Source organism: Ceratotherium simum, chromosome 28 (genome assembly GCF_057802395.1).
Source record: "Ceratotherium simum simum isolate JZ-2026a chromosome 28, ASM5780239v1, whole genome shotgun sequence".
In the NCBI taxonomy this organism is placed as follows: Eukaryota; Metazoa; Chordata; class Mammalia; order Perissodactyla; family Rhinocerotidae; genus Ceratotherium; species Ceratotherium simum.
Genome location: NC_141927.1, coordinates 405,437 through 421,960, shown reverse-complemented (window position 1 = coordinate 421,960; position 16,524 = coordinate 405,437). Strand labels below are relative to the sequence as shown.

The following is a 16,524-nucleotide window of genomic DNA, read 5'->3' as shown; positions in this document are numbered from 1 at the left end:
AAAACTGAAAATCAATTAATGGAATCCATCACATCAACAGGCTAAAGAAGAAAAACCACATGATCATATCAATAGATGCAGAAAAAACATGTGATAAAATCCAACACTCATTCATGAAAAAACCTCTCAGTAAACTAGCAATAGAGGGAACTTTCTCTACCTGACAAAGGACATCTACAAAATATCTACAGCTACCATCACACTTGATGGTAAGAAACCAGATACTTTTCCCCCACCATCAGGAACAAGGCAAGGATGACCCCCTCTCACCACTCCTTCTCAACATTTTACTGGAAGTCCTAGCTAATGCAATAAAACAAGAAAAGGAAATAAAAGATATACAGTTAGGTAAGAAAGACATAAAACTGTATTTGTTCACAGATGACATGATTGTCTACATAGAAAATCCCAAAGATTCAATAAAAAAAAATCCTGGAACTAATAAATGATTAGTTAATACACAGAGTCAGTTGCTTTCCCACACGCCAGAAATGAACAAGTAGAATTTGAAATTAAAAACACAATACCATTCATCTACATTTTCATCCACAAAACGAAATACGTAAGTATAAATCTAAAAAAAATGTGCAAGATGTATAAGATGAAAACTACAAAATTCTGATGAAAGAAATCAAAGAAAAAAAGTAAATGGAGAGAGAATTCATGTACGTGGATAGGAAGACTCACTACTGTCAAGATGGCAGTGCTGCAGAACCTGATCTGTAGATCCAGTGCAATCCCAATCAAAATCCTGTCGAGTTATTTTGTGGATATCAAGGAACTGATTCTAAAGTTTGTATAAAGAGGCAAAAGAACAGCCAGAACCCAGAACAGCCAACACAATACTGAAGGAGAAGAACAACAGTGAGCGACTGACATACCTACTTCAAGACATACTATACCACTAGAGCAATCAAGACAGCGTGGTGTTGACAAAAGAGTGGACCATAGATTAGTGGAACAGCATATGAGCCCAGAAATAGACCCACACAAACACAGGGAACTGATCTTTGACAGAGGAGCAAACGCAATTCAATGGAGAAAGGAGTCACTTCAACAAATGATGCTGACACAACTGGACATTCACATGCAAAAGAATTGATCTGGACACAGACCCTACACCCCTTACAAAAACTGACTCAAAATGGATCATAAATGTAAAATGCAAAACTGTAAAACTCCTAGAAGATAACATAGGAAAAAACCTGATGACCTTGTGTTTGGTGATGACTTTTTAGTTATAATACCAAAAGCATGATCCATGAAAGAAAAAATTGACTAATTTCACTAAAATTAAAAATTTCCCTGTGAAAGATGCTGTTAAGAGAATGAAAAGACAAGCCACAGACTGGGAGAAAATATTTGCAAAACATATCTGATAAAGGACTTGTACCCAAAATATACAAAGAACTTGTTAAACTCAACAATAAGGAAACAACCCAATTGAAAAATGGACAAAAGATCTGAACAGACAGCTCACTGAAGAAGATATACAGATGGCGAATAAGCATATGAAAAGATGCTTACCATCATGTGTCATTAGGAAATTGCAAATTGAAAAAATGAGCTAGACTATGCACCTATTATAATGGTTAAAATTCAAAACATTGAGAATATCAAATGCTGGTGAGGATGTGGAGCGACAGGAACTTTACTGTCACCCTGGTGCAAAAATCAGACAAACACAGTACACAAAACAGAAAACTACAGACCAGTATCCCTCATCAACATAGATGAAAAAACTCTTAAAGTTTTAGCAAAGAGAAGTCAGCAAAGAATTATACACCAATGACCAAGTAAAATTCGTTCTAAGATAAACATTCAAAAATCAATTGCGTTTCTGTATATGAGCAATGAACATATGAACACCAGAATTAAAAATAAAATAACATTTATAATCATTAAAAAAGAAATTTGTGGGGCCTGCCCACCAGTGCAAGCAGCTACGTGCACGGGCTCCGCTTTCGCGGCCCACGGTTCTCAGGTTCGGATCCTGGGTGCGCACTGACGCACTGCTTGTCAAGCCATGCTGTGGCGGCGTCCCATATAAAGTAGAGGAAGATGGGCACAGATGTTAGCTCAGGGCCAATCTTCCTCAGCTAAAAAAAAAAAAGAGGAAGATTGGCATCGGATGTTAACTCAGGGCTGATCTTCCTCATAAAAAAAAAAGAAATTTGTGTAAATGTAACACACCATCTACAGGACTTGTATGCTGAAAACTGTACCACACTGATGAAAGAAATCAAAGTAGATTCAAATAGAGAGGTACCTTGTTAATGGATTGGAAGACAACAGCAAAGATGTCAGTTCTCCTCAAACTGATGTACAAGGTTAAAAAAATTCCTATCAGAATCCCAGGAAGATTTTTTGGAGATATAGACAAGATTATTCTAAAGTTTATATGGAAAGACAAAGGATCTAGAATAGCTAAAATAATGTTGAAAAGAAGAATAAAGTGGGAGGAATCATTCTATCCAATTTTGAGGCTTATTTTATAACTACAGTAATCAAGACAGTGTCATATTCGCTGAGGGATAGACCCACGGAACAATGGATCGGAACAGAGAACCCAGAAATGGACCCACACACTTATGCCCAATTGAATTGTGATGAAGGTGCGAAGACGGCCTTCCCAACTGCGGTGCTGGAGCACCTGGGCAGAATGACCCTGACCCAAGTGTCACCCCTCCCGCAAAGATGAACTCAAAACCCCTCACAGGCTAAATGTAAAACGTAAAACTATAAAAATGTTAGAGAAAACACAGGAGAAAATCTTTGGGATCTAGGGTTAGGCAAAGGGTTCTTGACACCAACAGCACAAAGGAAAATTTTTACAGATTGGACTTCATCAAAATTTTAAAACTTGCTCTGCGAAAGATTTTGCTAAGAAAATGGAAAGGTAACGTATAGAGTGGGAGAAAATACTCCCAAACTATATGTCCAATAAAAGACTGGTATGTAGAATATTTGAAGAAAGCTCAAAATTCAACAGGAAAAACAATCCCAATTACAAAATAAGCAAAAGATCTGAAGAGACTTTTCACCAAAGAAGATATTCAGATGTCAGATAAACACATGAAAAGATGTTCAGCCTCTTTAGTCACAAGTGTAACGCAAATTAAAATCACAGTGAGATATTGCGACACGCCCATCAGAATAAAATAAAAAAGTGACAACACCAAATGCTGGGAGGATGCGGAGAACCTGGCTCATTCTCACACTGCTGGTGGGAATGTAAAACGGTGCAGCCACTCTGGAAAACAGCGTGGCCGTTTCTTTACAAACTAAGCATGCAACTACCCTACAATCCAGTGCTTGCACCCCAGGGCATTTACCCCAGAGAAATGACAACATGTCCTCACAAAACCCTGCACACAAACGATTACAGCAGTTTTATTCATGAGAGCTGAAGCTGGAAACCACCCTACGTCTTTCAGCAGGCCCAGGACTGACGACTGTGTGACACGCAGACCGTGGAATTCCACTCTCGGTCACGGGAGTGAGAGTATGACACGCAGCAACCGGGACGCGTCTTCAGAGAATGGTGCTCCTGGAACACATCAGTCACCAGGTTACAGGCTGCGTGACTGCATTTATGTAAAAAACTTACAGAAAGGGAGGACAGATGAGCAGTCGTCAGGGCTGAGGAGGGTGTGGGGAGATGAGGGCTACCAGGGTAGGACCTGCCCGGGGACGGACGTCCCGCGTCCTGACTGTCTGGTGTCCACATCCTGGTTGGGACGGTGACCTGTGGTTTTACACAATGTCACCACTGGGGGAACATGGTAAAGCGGACACGGACCTCTCTGTGTTGTTTCTTGCAACTGCATGTGAATCTACAATTATCTCAAAAATAAAAAGCTTCATTTAAACGAGAAATTGCCAAATCCCTATTTATGTAAGCTTCTCTCATCTAATTTTGAAAGCAATTAGATGTAACGAATCACATGTACTTCATCTAAAGCATGGTAGATATATTTCTTTAATCTGAAGATCCTGATGTGCTTTCAAGAGTCATCTCTGGGAATGTCAGCTGTGACTGTACCGTTAAAATAAAAACTTTTTCATGTAAATAAAAAAGTCCTATTCCCGTTTCTACAGAAGTCAGAAGAGGCTACAGTTTGTTATTTCTGTGGCGTCATTTTTGTCGTGGTGGGTTGTAAGGGATTGAAGCATCACGAAACCCACGCTGCGTCCTCGCCTAGAAATTGGCGGAAGGGGCATGGCTGTCGCCAAGGACGTGAGGGGCTGTCGTAGAAAAGAGGGATTGCCTTCCCATAGCCTCAGCAGGGACGGGGCTGTTTTCTTCTCAAAATAAGAAAACTTCGTATGGACCAGAGCAACTGCCAGCGTGAGTTCTGCTCAAGCTCCAGGCGGGGCCTGGGGACACTTGTGACCCGGAGGCATGGGCCCTGCGGGATGGAAGCGGGGGTGAGGGTGCTCCCTGCGCCCCGACTTCCCTGATTCCCTGAGCTGGGCCTTCGCTCATGAGAAACCTCGAGGGACGTGTCCAGGGGTCCCTTGCAGGCATCCAAACTGAGAACCCCGGGGCCAGGAACCCTGTCTGTCTGTCTTCCTCAGAGCCTAATACTGAGGCAGGCGCACGGTAGGCCTGTTAACCGGGTTGAATGCCATTTCTGTTCGCAGGAAGTCCTGTGGAAGTACAAAGGTGGATGGCCTTGGCACAGCTCTCCCCGCTCCACGTGACTCTCTCCTCTGCTCTCTCTCTCCTGGGAGAAGCAGGTCCTCCCTGGGGAGCATTCATGGCTGGTCTTGGGGGTTTGTCCCCATCCCTCAGCTCTCCAGGACCCCACAGGGCAGCACCCTCCAGCCAGCCAGCTCGAGAGGATAAATGAGACTCATCCATGATGCTGGGTGAGGACAGGGCGACGGGTCCTCTGAGCTGGTGCCCCAGTAGAGGCCGCACAGGCTCGCAGAGGAAGGTGAGGGAGGACGCACGGTTGGCTCAGCCCGCCTGTGTGACCACGGCGGCTCTGGGTCTGTCCCAGGGTCTTGGCCTGTGGAGGAGGGATAAGGCACTGAGTTCCTCCTCAGGTTGTTGGGAGGGTTGAATGAGCCAACCATCTGGGAGTGACGGGAGGACCCGGGAACACAGCCATGGGTTATTATTATTGTTATTATTATTATTTAACCAGCGCACTTGCGAGGTAGGAGCCCATCACCCACGGCCTTTCTTCTTCTCTCCAGCCGGTTCTCGGAGGGGACGCAGCCACACTGGAGCCCTCACCAACTGCCACACTGACCGCCACCCCGTCCTGTGGTTGTGGAGGCGTGGTTATCTGCGAGGGCTGCCAAACGGAGCAGCGGGAAGGATCGCAGGTAAGGGCTCATTTAGAGCCGGCAGTTCTCCACCCTCTGTCAGGGGCGGTGGTCTCGTTACAACCAGTGGCCTTTACTGCCCTTTTCAAGGAGAGGTTTCCAGAAGGCGTTGTTATTACGCTAAAGTACAATTTATTCAAAGCCTGGGGTTCATCCGACAAAGTGAACTCTCTGCTTCCCCTCAGCTTCTAGTTAAAGGCCCCACTTAGCGCTTAGGGTGGAAGCCAGCCAAACTCACCCCTCTGGGGCGTGGGGTTTTCAGGCCGTGGGCGTGCAGTGTCAGTGTCAGGGGAAGTCCATTTAGTGGGTCTAGACCGGCATTTCTTAAACTAATAAAGTAGAACAGATAGCATTAAAGTACGAGCTTTGCACTGTCTTCATTCCACTGGGTCTTGATGTAAAATGGTTTTCTTCGTGTGCCTCACAGTCAAAAGAAGTTGAAGCCCCTTCTGTAGGGTCTACATTTTCCGAGAGGGTGTTTATTTAAGGTGGGGCCTGCAATGGGCCTGTCCAGTCTCAGGGGGCAGCTGCCCACCGCCCGGCCCATCACAGCTGTCAAAGACCTCGGGGCTGAGGCAGGTAACAAGGAGGGCATCCCGGCCCCTGTGCCCACTGAGGTCAGCCTCAGGGTTTCTCAACCAGGGCTCACGTCAGAACCCTCAGGGGTCTTCACAGGCCTCCCGGCTGGGCCCTGATCTCCAGGGGTCTAGTCCTGTGGGTCAGGGGACAGCCCTCTTTCCTGCACAGTGATTCTGATGAGCTCTTCTTGTCAGAACCCACTGGAGCGTGTGCCTCATGATGCAGCCTCGAGAGGGCTGAGGGCAGAGGGGCAGAGACGGAGAGAGAGACAGAGATGGAGAATAAGGGGTTTGTGGGGTCAGATGGTCTAGACTGTCAGCAAAAACACTCCGGTCTCTGTCTCTGTCTCCCTCTCTGTCTCTCTCTATCTCTGTCGCTTTCTGTCTATCTCTCTCTCTGTCTCTGTCTCTCCCTCCCTTTCTCTCTCTTTCCTTATCTCTCTGTCTCTCTCCCTCTGTGTCTCTCTCTCCGTGTGTGTCTCTCTGTCTATCTCTTTCTGTCTCTCTCCCTTCTCTCTTTGTCTCTGTCTCCCTTTCTCTCTTTTTCTCTCTGTCTCTCTCTCTGTCTCTGTCCCTCTGTGTCTGTCTGTCTCTCTCTCTTTCTGTCTCCCTTTCTATCTCTCTCTCTCCTTTTTCCTCTCCCTCCTCGCTTCCCTCCAAAGCTTCTCCGAGGAAGGGATGACCACACCTCCCTCTGAAGCGCTGGTCAGGGGCTGGCCTGTGTGGACATTCCGCTCAGCAAACATCCGCAGTCCATGCTTTAAGGAGATGGAATGATCACCCTCAGGAACTGGGCGGTCACTCCCTGGGTGGTGCTCCTGCCTGGCAGCCCCTTCCTACACATCAAGATAGAGGTGCTCCCTCTGCACCCCTGACTGGCTTAGCTGCAGGTGGCCTTGCTCTGGGGGAGGCAAGGGGATGGGACACGCACGGTGGGAATGGTGGGGGGCCTGCTGTCCACAGGTTACCTTGGACAGAGTCCCGGGAGCCAGACAGTGTCTGAGGCCAGTGTGGGAAAGCCCACTATGTCAGATGACATTGAGGAACTCGGGCTGTCAGGAACTCCATCCAGGGCCAGGCTTGGGCCTGCTCTGTCCCTTTGGCCCCCTCCTCGGTGCCTGGTCAGCTGGGACGCCCTGACTAGGGCCCTCCGTGCCCGGCTGCACCCCGCTCCGTGGTTCTCAGTGCCTGGTTACAGTCACTTGTCATGAGGCAACCTGGTATCCTGGAAGAGGCTGGACTTGGCAGAAGAAAGCTTTGTGTCAGGACCCACCATAACCATGATTTGCTAGCAGACCCTGAATAAATCCCCTAAACTCCCTGAGAATCTGCTTAGTAATCCACGAAATGGAAATAATACCTGTCGTGTCAGCATATGAAGATAATACTTATGGAAGTACTTTGTGAACTGTGGAAAGTACAAGCTTTAAAAAATATGAATATTTAAAACCTTTTTATCCAAGCCTTGTGGGTCTATGAGGGTCTGCACACTTTTCTTCAAGCTCCTTACGCATTTGGCATCATCTATGGTGTCTGTGTCTCAGCAAGTCTTCCTTCATCGTTAACACGGAAGCAGAAAACAACAGGAGTAACAGAGCTCTGCAACGTGTCCATCCGACCTCAGAAGAGATGGTAGCCCCATTTGTTCTGAGTTTTCTCACTGGCGCTGGCTGAGCTAGATTGATGACCTTGACACGGAAGTAGATGAGCGTGCTCCTCCCGCTGGAAACACGCAGCTCTGGCGAGTCCGAAACTGGAGAAAATACAGTGAGAAGAAGTGGATATTCATCCCACTAAATGCTCGTTTAAGCCTGAACTTGCAGCCTCCCCCAAGGCCTCACTGTGGCTCTAAACACAGGGAAGATTCATGTGTTCATGGAAAATGCCGCCCAAAGCAGACACAAAAGAGGTATTTCATAACCATCCACCTCATCGCCACTCTGACCGTTAGTCCCCACGTCCATCCTCTCCTCACATCCTCCTTCCCGTTCTGTCTCCTCTTCCACTGCCACTTCAGGGAGCTTCCACCACGCTGGGTCCCACAACTGTGTGCTGTAAGAACCACCTTGCTTCCTATCCTCGTGTAGTGAATGGTCTATGGTTCTTTTTTCTTTAATTTGTTCATTCATTCACGCAACAAACATTCATAGGTCTCAAGTGTGCCAGGAACATGCTGGTTCACAAAGACGCATAAGATGTGTCCCTGCTCTCGAGGGCTCCGAGTTTGATGAGAAGCTAACGCGAGCAGGATGTGCTCCCCATTGCTTGTTTGGTAGGTGGATGTGAATTTAGTTAATCCCACAAGACTCTGATCTCTGGTCACCCTGGGGACGAAGAGCCTGTGAGGTGGTCAGATGGGGTGGGGGATGCAGCCTACAGTCACCGAATGTCACTATAAGTTTTCTCTAGGTCACCCCCGACCCCGAGGAGAACAGACGACTTTCTCCTTTGTGCCCACAGACTCTCCCGACCACGGTTCCCCTGTAACACCAACAGCTCCCAAATTCACGTACTTTGTTAGGAACATCTGGCCCCTGTAGGGGAGGAAAATGTTTTCCTCGACTCTCTTAGGGTCCCTGGCTGGGTCTGAGAATTTAAGTGACAAAGGCAGATTAACAAGAGAAAAGCACACAACTTTTAATGAGTGTTTACACGTATGTGGGAGCCTTCTTGAGAGAAGGACCAGAAGTGACCAGAGCAGGAAGCTTTTACACCTTTTAGCCAAAGAAATGATAAATTTGTGAAGAATTGACAAGACAGAGGGCTTTGGGCCAGGAGCAGTCTGTGGTGAAGAAGTAACTAGGAAGACGAGGGTGAGTTTACAAGGTTTGTTTGTACAGCCTTCTCAGCCCCCAATTCCCATCTCTAGTGATGAGGATGTCTTCCCTCCTCCTGGCACAGGGGGGCACCTCTCACGTGGGCTTATGAGCTGTGTCAGGGAAGGAGGGGGAGGGGGAGGTCAGAGCGGCCCTCCTGCTTCTGCTGTTTCCTCAAACTCCGTCAGCTTCAGACATTCTACACACCAAGGGGCCAAGTTTTAGGGGTAGCCTGTCCCGAACCCCGTCACCCCTCTGCTCCCTTTACACTCTTGGAAGGCCAGGGTCATGTTTTATTCCTCTCTGATCCACCAACATCTAACACGGCGTCTGGCACACCATAGATGTGGAATAGAAGTGTTGAACTCAAAGGCAGAAGGGTCCAGCTGGGAATGAATGAGTGAATGAGTGAATGAATGAATGAAGTCACGCATGCAAGCATCAAACCCATGCTCTTGCTCTGAAAGCATCACCTGAGCATCTGATCCGTGAACCTGGCTCAGTGGAAGAGATCATTGTACAAACGTGTACAGATAGAGAATGAGGTATTTCCTACCCACAGAGTTAGAGGTGAGGACATTTGACAGGTGAGAGGTTGTTTCAAGCGGAAGAAGTAGGTAGGCAGGTGCCCGTGGCTTGGGCCTTCTTTCTGGAGAAGGTGGAGAGAAACCGTTTGCCCTGCTGGGCAGAGGGAGGCGGACGGCGCACAGGTGAGCCTACCTGAGGACCACTCGCAGCGTCCGCTCCTCCCACGTCCTTACCTCCCAGAGGCTCAGAGACCTGCGAGTGTTGGCTGGTTCAGAGGCGTTGTGTTGGCTGCAGTCTTGGGGTGGAGTTTTGGGGGTGCCCAGCACTGGGGTCAACAGTGGGATTACCGAGGTTATCAGAGATCAGGTGGGCTCCTGCTGGGGGCCAGTTAGTGCCAGACTGAAGGCCACACAGACTGAAGGCCACACGCTCTGTTTGTGATCTGTGACTCTTCCTCCTGACTGCCCAAGGGCAGGAACCTCTTGTTTGGATCTAAGGGCTCCTGGCTCTGGGGCTTCTGGAGCAGGAAGGGCTTGGGGTGCAGGAGGGAGAAGGAATGTAGCCTTCAGAGGGGCCAAAGGTTCCTGACCAGGGAAGCCCAGGCAAGCAACCGTCCTGATGCAAAGATCGGCTCCAATAACAACATTTCATAGCTTCACCTTGCGATTAGAGCCCATCTATTGGTCCAGAGAGTGGAGATCGTTTTCTGCCCTTTGCTCTTGTTACAAAAGGCTTTGGGTCTGGCCCACGGAGAGCGAGGAGGCTGGAAGCCAGGTGCCTGGTTTGGTGGCAGAATCATGTCAGCCCTCAGGCCTGTCCATCCCTGCGGTCCACACCCAGCCGCACGCCGGCCACGGGGTCTGATGGGGACTCATCTTGACCCAGTGCTGAATTTTCCAGCAATTCCCAAATTACTGCCCACGTGTAATGAAAAGAAATGTGAACTCCACTCACAATTTGCTTTTTAAGTAAAAATTTTAAAACTGCTTATTGCAATCCTACAAGATGCATCTGCATCTTATGAACCTCTTGAGAGTAGATGACACACATCATGCCCCTTTGTTCTTAATAGTTCAGTGTGTGTTTTCTAACAGGATATTCTCTTACATCCCCATTGTCCAGTTATCAGGAAATCTCTCCGTGTAACTCATCCACGCAGCACATCCCCGTTATTCTCAGCTCTGAGTGGGTTTCTGCCAGTTACTACAAAGTATCCTAGCGTCCAGTCCCTCACACTCCTAATTGTGAGGTCGCAGGACTCTCGAGACCCTCGTGGTGGCTTTACTGGGAGGGGCTCAGGTCTAGCAGCGTGAGGACCCTCCAGCTGGAGTGAGGGTCTACTCTGACCCCGCCTGGACAGGACTGTATGGGGAGCGTGAGCCCCTCAGCAGGAAGGGCTTTGCTTGTCTTCTGTCCACCTCCCCTCCCCCAGTTGGATTCAGGATAAATGCTTAACAAATGCACACTGATTTGCACCCCACGGCTCTTGGGGCCCACCCGGTCCCAGGCCCTGCTTCCAGGCGAGGTGGCGCTGTGGTCAGCGCTCTCTTGGCCGTGACTGTCAGGAGCTGCTCCTGGAGCCCCAAGTGTCCGGCGGTTCTCACGCATCCGCGGCCATGTGTGTGCTGAGCCCGCCACAGGGGGACGGGCCACCAGGGTTCTCGGGAGCCCCCTCTCCATCTCTGGGTCACACGCACTTCAGAGTTCTCATGGGTGGTGTTTTCAGATCTATCTGTGCCCGACTGTTGGCCTCAGAGGAGGCAGACCGGTGGCGTTCTGTCCACTGGGTTTGGCAGGCCCCTGGCCCCTTAGGCGGTTAAAGGGTCCCCAGTGAGAAGGTGGCAGCGACGGGAGGGGAGGGGGGTGGGGGCAGGGGGGCCCATCCTCAGAGCACAGAGGGCAGGAAGCAGCAGCAGCAGCAAGTCTGAGTGTGCGGGTGAGTGGGCTCGTCCAGCAGGGGAGGAAGCGGGAGGAGGGCTTCAGGGTCCGAGATCAGGATCGTCAGGCCCCCCCGAGAGAATCTATTTATTTGCAAATAATGGAGATGATCATTATAAAGGGTCCTGACTTGTTCATTCAAACAACCCCCCAGGCCCTCTTCCTGCCCACATTTTATTCCCCTTTGATATTCACAGAGCTGGGAGAGCAGAGCTGTGGGTTTCTTCCTGAAGAGACGTTAATCAGGCGGCCGTGGTGCACACGTGGAACCAGGACCCCGAGTGTGCGTCCTTGCTCTGACCCCTCCCTCCAGATTGGGGTGTTCGTGCGACGGAGGAGACGCCACCCCACAAAGCCAGCACCGAGGGAAGTGGGCTGCCACAAGGAAGGGCAGCGAGGATGCCTCTCTCCCGGACCTCGGGCTCCTCTGGGTTTCAGCTCCCGCTGGTGTGGACGCCGCAGGGCCTGGATCTCCCGCTGGACCGCCGGCCTGTGTTCTCCACCACACAGGACCCTCCTCTCATTTCCAGCTGCTCACGGGCAACAGCCTCTCACTGTTTCTCGGTTCCAAATTCCCAGCGGAGGGTGCAGGACACGCCATCAGAGAATATGCCGCTTTCGCATATTGATCACTTTGAGCTGAAGGTGCCTGAGAAACAGCTGTTTCTCTTGATAACACCCTCCTCCAGATTTCATAATCTGAGCAATAGCGAAAATCCCTGTTACTGGAGACACAGTCGGAATCTCTGACGGACATGGTCTCCATCCTCATCATCATCTCAGGAAGGTTGGGCCCCAAGGGCTTCCGGACGGAATTTTGTACTAAGTGTCAATCTTGGAGAAACGTTCAACACAGACCCCCCAGCACCTGGCATGGACGGTGTCCAGGGAGACACTGGTGTTGCCAGCAGCAGTGGTGGTATGGCCCTGTGACGGTCCACAGCTGGCCGGTGCACCCCCAGGGTGAGGGGCCTTTGATGCTGGATCCTAAACAGTGGCTGTGCTAACCATGCAGTGCTCTTAGGAAAGTGTAAGATCCAGTCTGTGTGCCGTTGACAGCCATTCTTCTAAACATTCCCTTCGTGAACACAGATATCCACCGATAGGTTTATAAAACAACCCAAATCCGGTTACAGATCAAACAACCCTCCTTACTGTAACCCAAAGGAGAACGTTCCAGGAATTCTCCTTTGGGAGCTGCCGGTGGCGAGGAGACAGGTGAGGGAAGGACAGAGCAGACGCTCTGAGATCCCAGGGGGCGCCTTTAGCACTTGAATGTTGTCTGAGTCCATATCTTGTGTCTTTGTCCTAGGGAAATGTCTTATTCAGTTGTAAACCAAACCATTTCTGAATGAGAAATAAAAAGCAATGTTTTCACACACAGTCACCGATTCAATTTAAAAACACTCCCCAAAAGTATGCCCACAGATTTTATACTCACTCCAAGAAGGCAAGTATGTTTTCCCAAGGCTCAGAACTCACCATGTCCTGGGGCCCGGGATGGGGGGGGGGTCACATAAACCAATAAAAGACTAGAGAACCCTTTACAATGCACTAACAGTGGAGACACGCCATCAGCAAGAGTGCCTGCAGGAGGGAAACTGAGTCCTGCCCTGGAGGCAGGGATGGGCAGGCGTCCTGAGGAGGCAGTCTGCAGGTGGCAGGAGTGTGGAGGCCGAGGCCGGGCCTCCTGGGGTCCGTTCAGGACCTGGTGAACCAGGCAGGAGCCTGGTGAACACACAGACAGGCAAGGCCGTGGCCCAAGACCGCCCAGACCACTCTGCCCGTCCCCGCCACATGGAAGGGCCTGGGGTCCTCAGGGACTTTCTAAGAGGCACGTCCTGGAGAAGAGGTATCTGTGCCATATGTCAAGGCCCTGAGACACAAACTGAAAGAAGACTGTGCATTGTGAGTAGAAGGATCTTTACAGCTGTGGGCACTTACCCATTAGAGAGACTGATTGAATTGAGCTGGTCAGTTAGCACTGTAAGGTATGTTTGAAAGCAATTAAAAAAACAGAATAATGCTTTTATTGAGTTGAAAACAGAATAACAGAATAACTCAACTTCTTGCTGACGTGTGCCGTCCCAGAAAGCAGAGGAACCTACCGTCCTGCAGCACCCTGCGAGCGGGTCACCCCCTCCCTGAGCTGCCCTGGGCCACGCGGCCTCGCAGGTCTGCTGTCTCCGAGCTCAGTGGTGGGATCGTGAACTTGTGCACGTGGTCATGCATTGTTTTCTTGTGTCCACAATATCGGGTTACCCCCAGCCATGCTGTGAACTGGAGGACAATGCCCCTGTAAAGCTCTGTGCCCCCTGCTGATGGGGACCAGATGCCTGGGTTCTCTTGTGGAGCCCCAGGTTCGCATGGACACGCTCATGCCTGCCGTGTTGGTGTCGGGATTTTGGTTCAGAAAATAGAGTCATTACATAAAGAGGCCCACTGGATTTTTTGGCATGCAACTTTTTAATTGGCTTATTAAAATCAATGGTCCTTTAAAAGTTATTTGTGGCCCTCTTTTGTCACCTTTTAACATAAAACCACAGAACAGTGGTTCTCAAGGCCTGTGGCTGGAGCTGCAGCGGCCCTGGGACTTGTTACAGATTCATCCTGGGGCCCAGCCCAGGTCTCCGGAGTCAGAGACTGGAGGGGCCTGCGTTTTAATAAGCCCCAGCCCCCACCTCTATCCCCGCTGTGATTCTGATGCACGCTAAGGTGACAACCATCACCCTTCTCCATCATCAGCCTTTTCTAGATAAAAAATGAAGACCCAGACCGGGAGCCTGGCTGCCCAGATGCCACGTGGCCGTTTTGTCATGAGGACCTCCCAGTGCCCAGACCAGCGACCTAGGAGAACGTTTGAAAACCACTGCCCTCCAAGAGCGGGTGAGCAGCAACTGCAGGGCGATTTTGAACCATTGATCCACGAAAGAATGCTTCCTCAGGACTTGCCATATAATATATTTATTATTGCTGTGGACTGTCTTTTTTAGAAGAAAAGATCGTCAGGAATATCCATGTTCTCATTTGTGTTTCTAAGGTTTGTGGTCTAATTACTTCTAAGGAGGACTTGTTAGTTCACACATTTAAAACATTACACAGAAGAAAACCAAATAAGATGGGCGGACATTGGATTTTGTCCTGGTGAGCAGCCCGCCACTGCACGTAGTTCTGATTAGGTGATGACTTCCCTTGGAAGTCTGACAGCAAACTGAATATCCAGGCTCTGGAATTGGAGGCAAGGCATTTTAATTTCTGACTAAAATTATTAAAACCAAGTGTGGCTAGCTGATTATTAAATGTGTATGCTCATTTATGCGAGAGGGATTGAAAGATAGGAATTCTCAGGAAAAGGTAAAAAATACCAAATTCACTCAATACCACCAGGAGCCACGACCACTGAAGGCAGCCCTGGTCGCCGGAAGACCGAGCATCTATTAATGACTGCAAACTGAAGTCTCTAATTGGAAACGTCTCACACTGCTCCCAAACTGGCAAAATTAGAAGCTAATTAGAAAAATAATTATAAGAAATAGGTCACGAGCGTTAGATTCTCTATTCCCCTCAGCGATCAGTGGGGAGATGAGTGGTGGATGTAGAAGCTCATAGCTCGTGAGAAATCCCGCAGGAGAGACACGGACCACCCATCAGCAGCCCCCTCCAGCCCACAGACAGACACTACTCTAACTTTCTGAACCAAACAAACATCCGGCCGCACTAGTTCTATTGTGCCTTGGTCACTCCTGAGCCTTTTCCTTCCTCAATGAATTGGAATGTTCCAGTCTGGGGAGGGGGGAGAGAGCAAGCTTCCAGTGGAAGGACATGCAATGATCACTGAAATCTTTGGTGCCTAGATTCCCCAGACAAATACCTCTAGAAGAACAGAGAGAAAGGAAGAAAAAGAAGAAGAGGACTTCATTTTGTGTTCAGATAGAAATCTTTGCCTGGGAACAGCAACATTTGGAGAGTTGTACTGCATAGAACCTAAGGGCAGGGGTCCTCTCAGGCCCATTGTCTCCTTGTCTAAAGGGCCCTGGAGTCCTTGTCACAGCCCCTCCCCTCAGCTCCTACTTTCTGAATGGACTCTGGTCTCAGGCTTTGAAGCCTGTTTCTGTGAAAAATAGCTGAACTTGAGCAACTTGTTTAAAGACAAGAACAGAGGTTTAGGGAAAGAGGAGTTTAGACAAGGCTGGGAAATCTGTTCTCTGCAAGAAAAGGTGGTTTTACAGAACAAGAGGACGGCAAGGAGAATCTGCTCAGGGTCGGTGGTTGGCTGCCCATCTGGTCCTGCACAAGAGTTATTTCTTTTACTTTCAGGTGGGACGTCTACACCACACCCAGATTCTTCTCTTTTACCTCAATAGGTACGGGCCGGCCCCGTGGCTTAGCGGTTAAGTGCGCGCGCTCCGCTGCTGGCGGCCCGGTGCACCCACGCACCGCTTCTCCGGCCATGCTGAGGCCGCGTCCCACATACAGCAACTAGAAGGATGTGCAGCTATGACATACAACTATCTACTGGGGCTTTTGGGGGAAAAATAAATAAATAAAATTATATCTCAATAGGTAAATTTTGCCTCCAAAAAGTCAAATGTTGTTTTTTTCACTTCCTTTCCTAATGTAAAATCAGGAACTCCCTCCAACACATCTGTGTCATAAAGTGCCCATTGTATGTAGTACTCACCTCATGTTCCTTTAATCACACTCAGTATACAGTGGTGACTAAAGGGACATTTTTTTCTTCTTGGGCCAAGGATCCTGCCACAGACAAACAATTCTTAGTTTGAAATCTGTAGGAACCAGTTTAAGCCAACGGCTAATCCCTGAGCTCATTGTCTGGAATTACTGGCTGGTCTACACAGCAGTGTCAGAGCCGGGGCTGAGCCCGCCCTGAAGACGGTCCCCCGGCCAATGGCTGTTGTTCTGTCAGGAGGGACCTTGATGTAGTTTAACCTAAGGGACCGCATTACCTACAAGATGAGCCAGGAAAGTAAGTGCAGAACTGAGGGAGAGGGAATGAGACAGAGGGAGACAGAGGGAGGCAGAAGTGGGGCAGAGACAGACAGACAGACAGAGCATGAGCTACTCTCTCTGATTGGAAATAGTTTAAACTACACGCAGACAATGTCAACCAGCCAGAAGAGCTGCGTGATGCCAACAGCACTGTTCTGTGCCGATCCTTTTGTAGCCAACTGACATGTTTTCTCCCAGGACATTAATAAGACTTTCTTAATGCTTTTTCAATGTAGGAAACATTAACTACTTGTTAAAGTTCTTTGTAGAATCCTTTGCTGTCAACTTGTATCTCTGTAATAGGAAGGAAAATG

The 16,524-nt window shown here is 49.1% G+C and overlaps 1 long non-coding RNA gene across 2 annotated transcripts in view; it reads left to right on the top strand.

The window, feature by feature from the left end:
* The window catches only part of LOC147913284 (uncharacterized), a 36,498-nt gene extending 20,741 nt beyond the window's left edge, over window positions 1–15,757 (top strand). Inside the window, exons 2-3 of one of the 2 annotated variants that reach the window (XR_015548778.1) lie at window positions 5,209–5,340; window positions 13,946–15,757. This is a non-coding gene — a long non-coding RNA (uncharacterized LOC147913284). Of the gene's footprint in view, window positions 1–5,208; window positions 5,341–11,397; window positions 12,718–13,945 lie in introns of those variants that run through there. The other variant, XR_015548777.1, reaches the window with a different exon arrangement.
* Window positions 15,758–16,524: the final 767 nt, after the last annotated feature.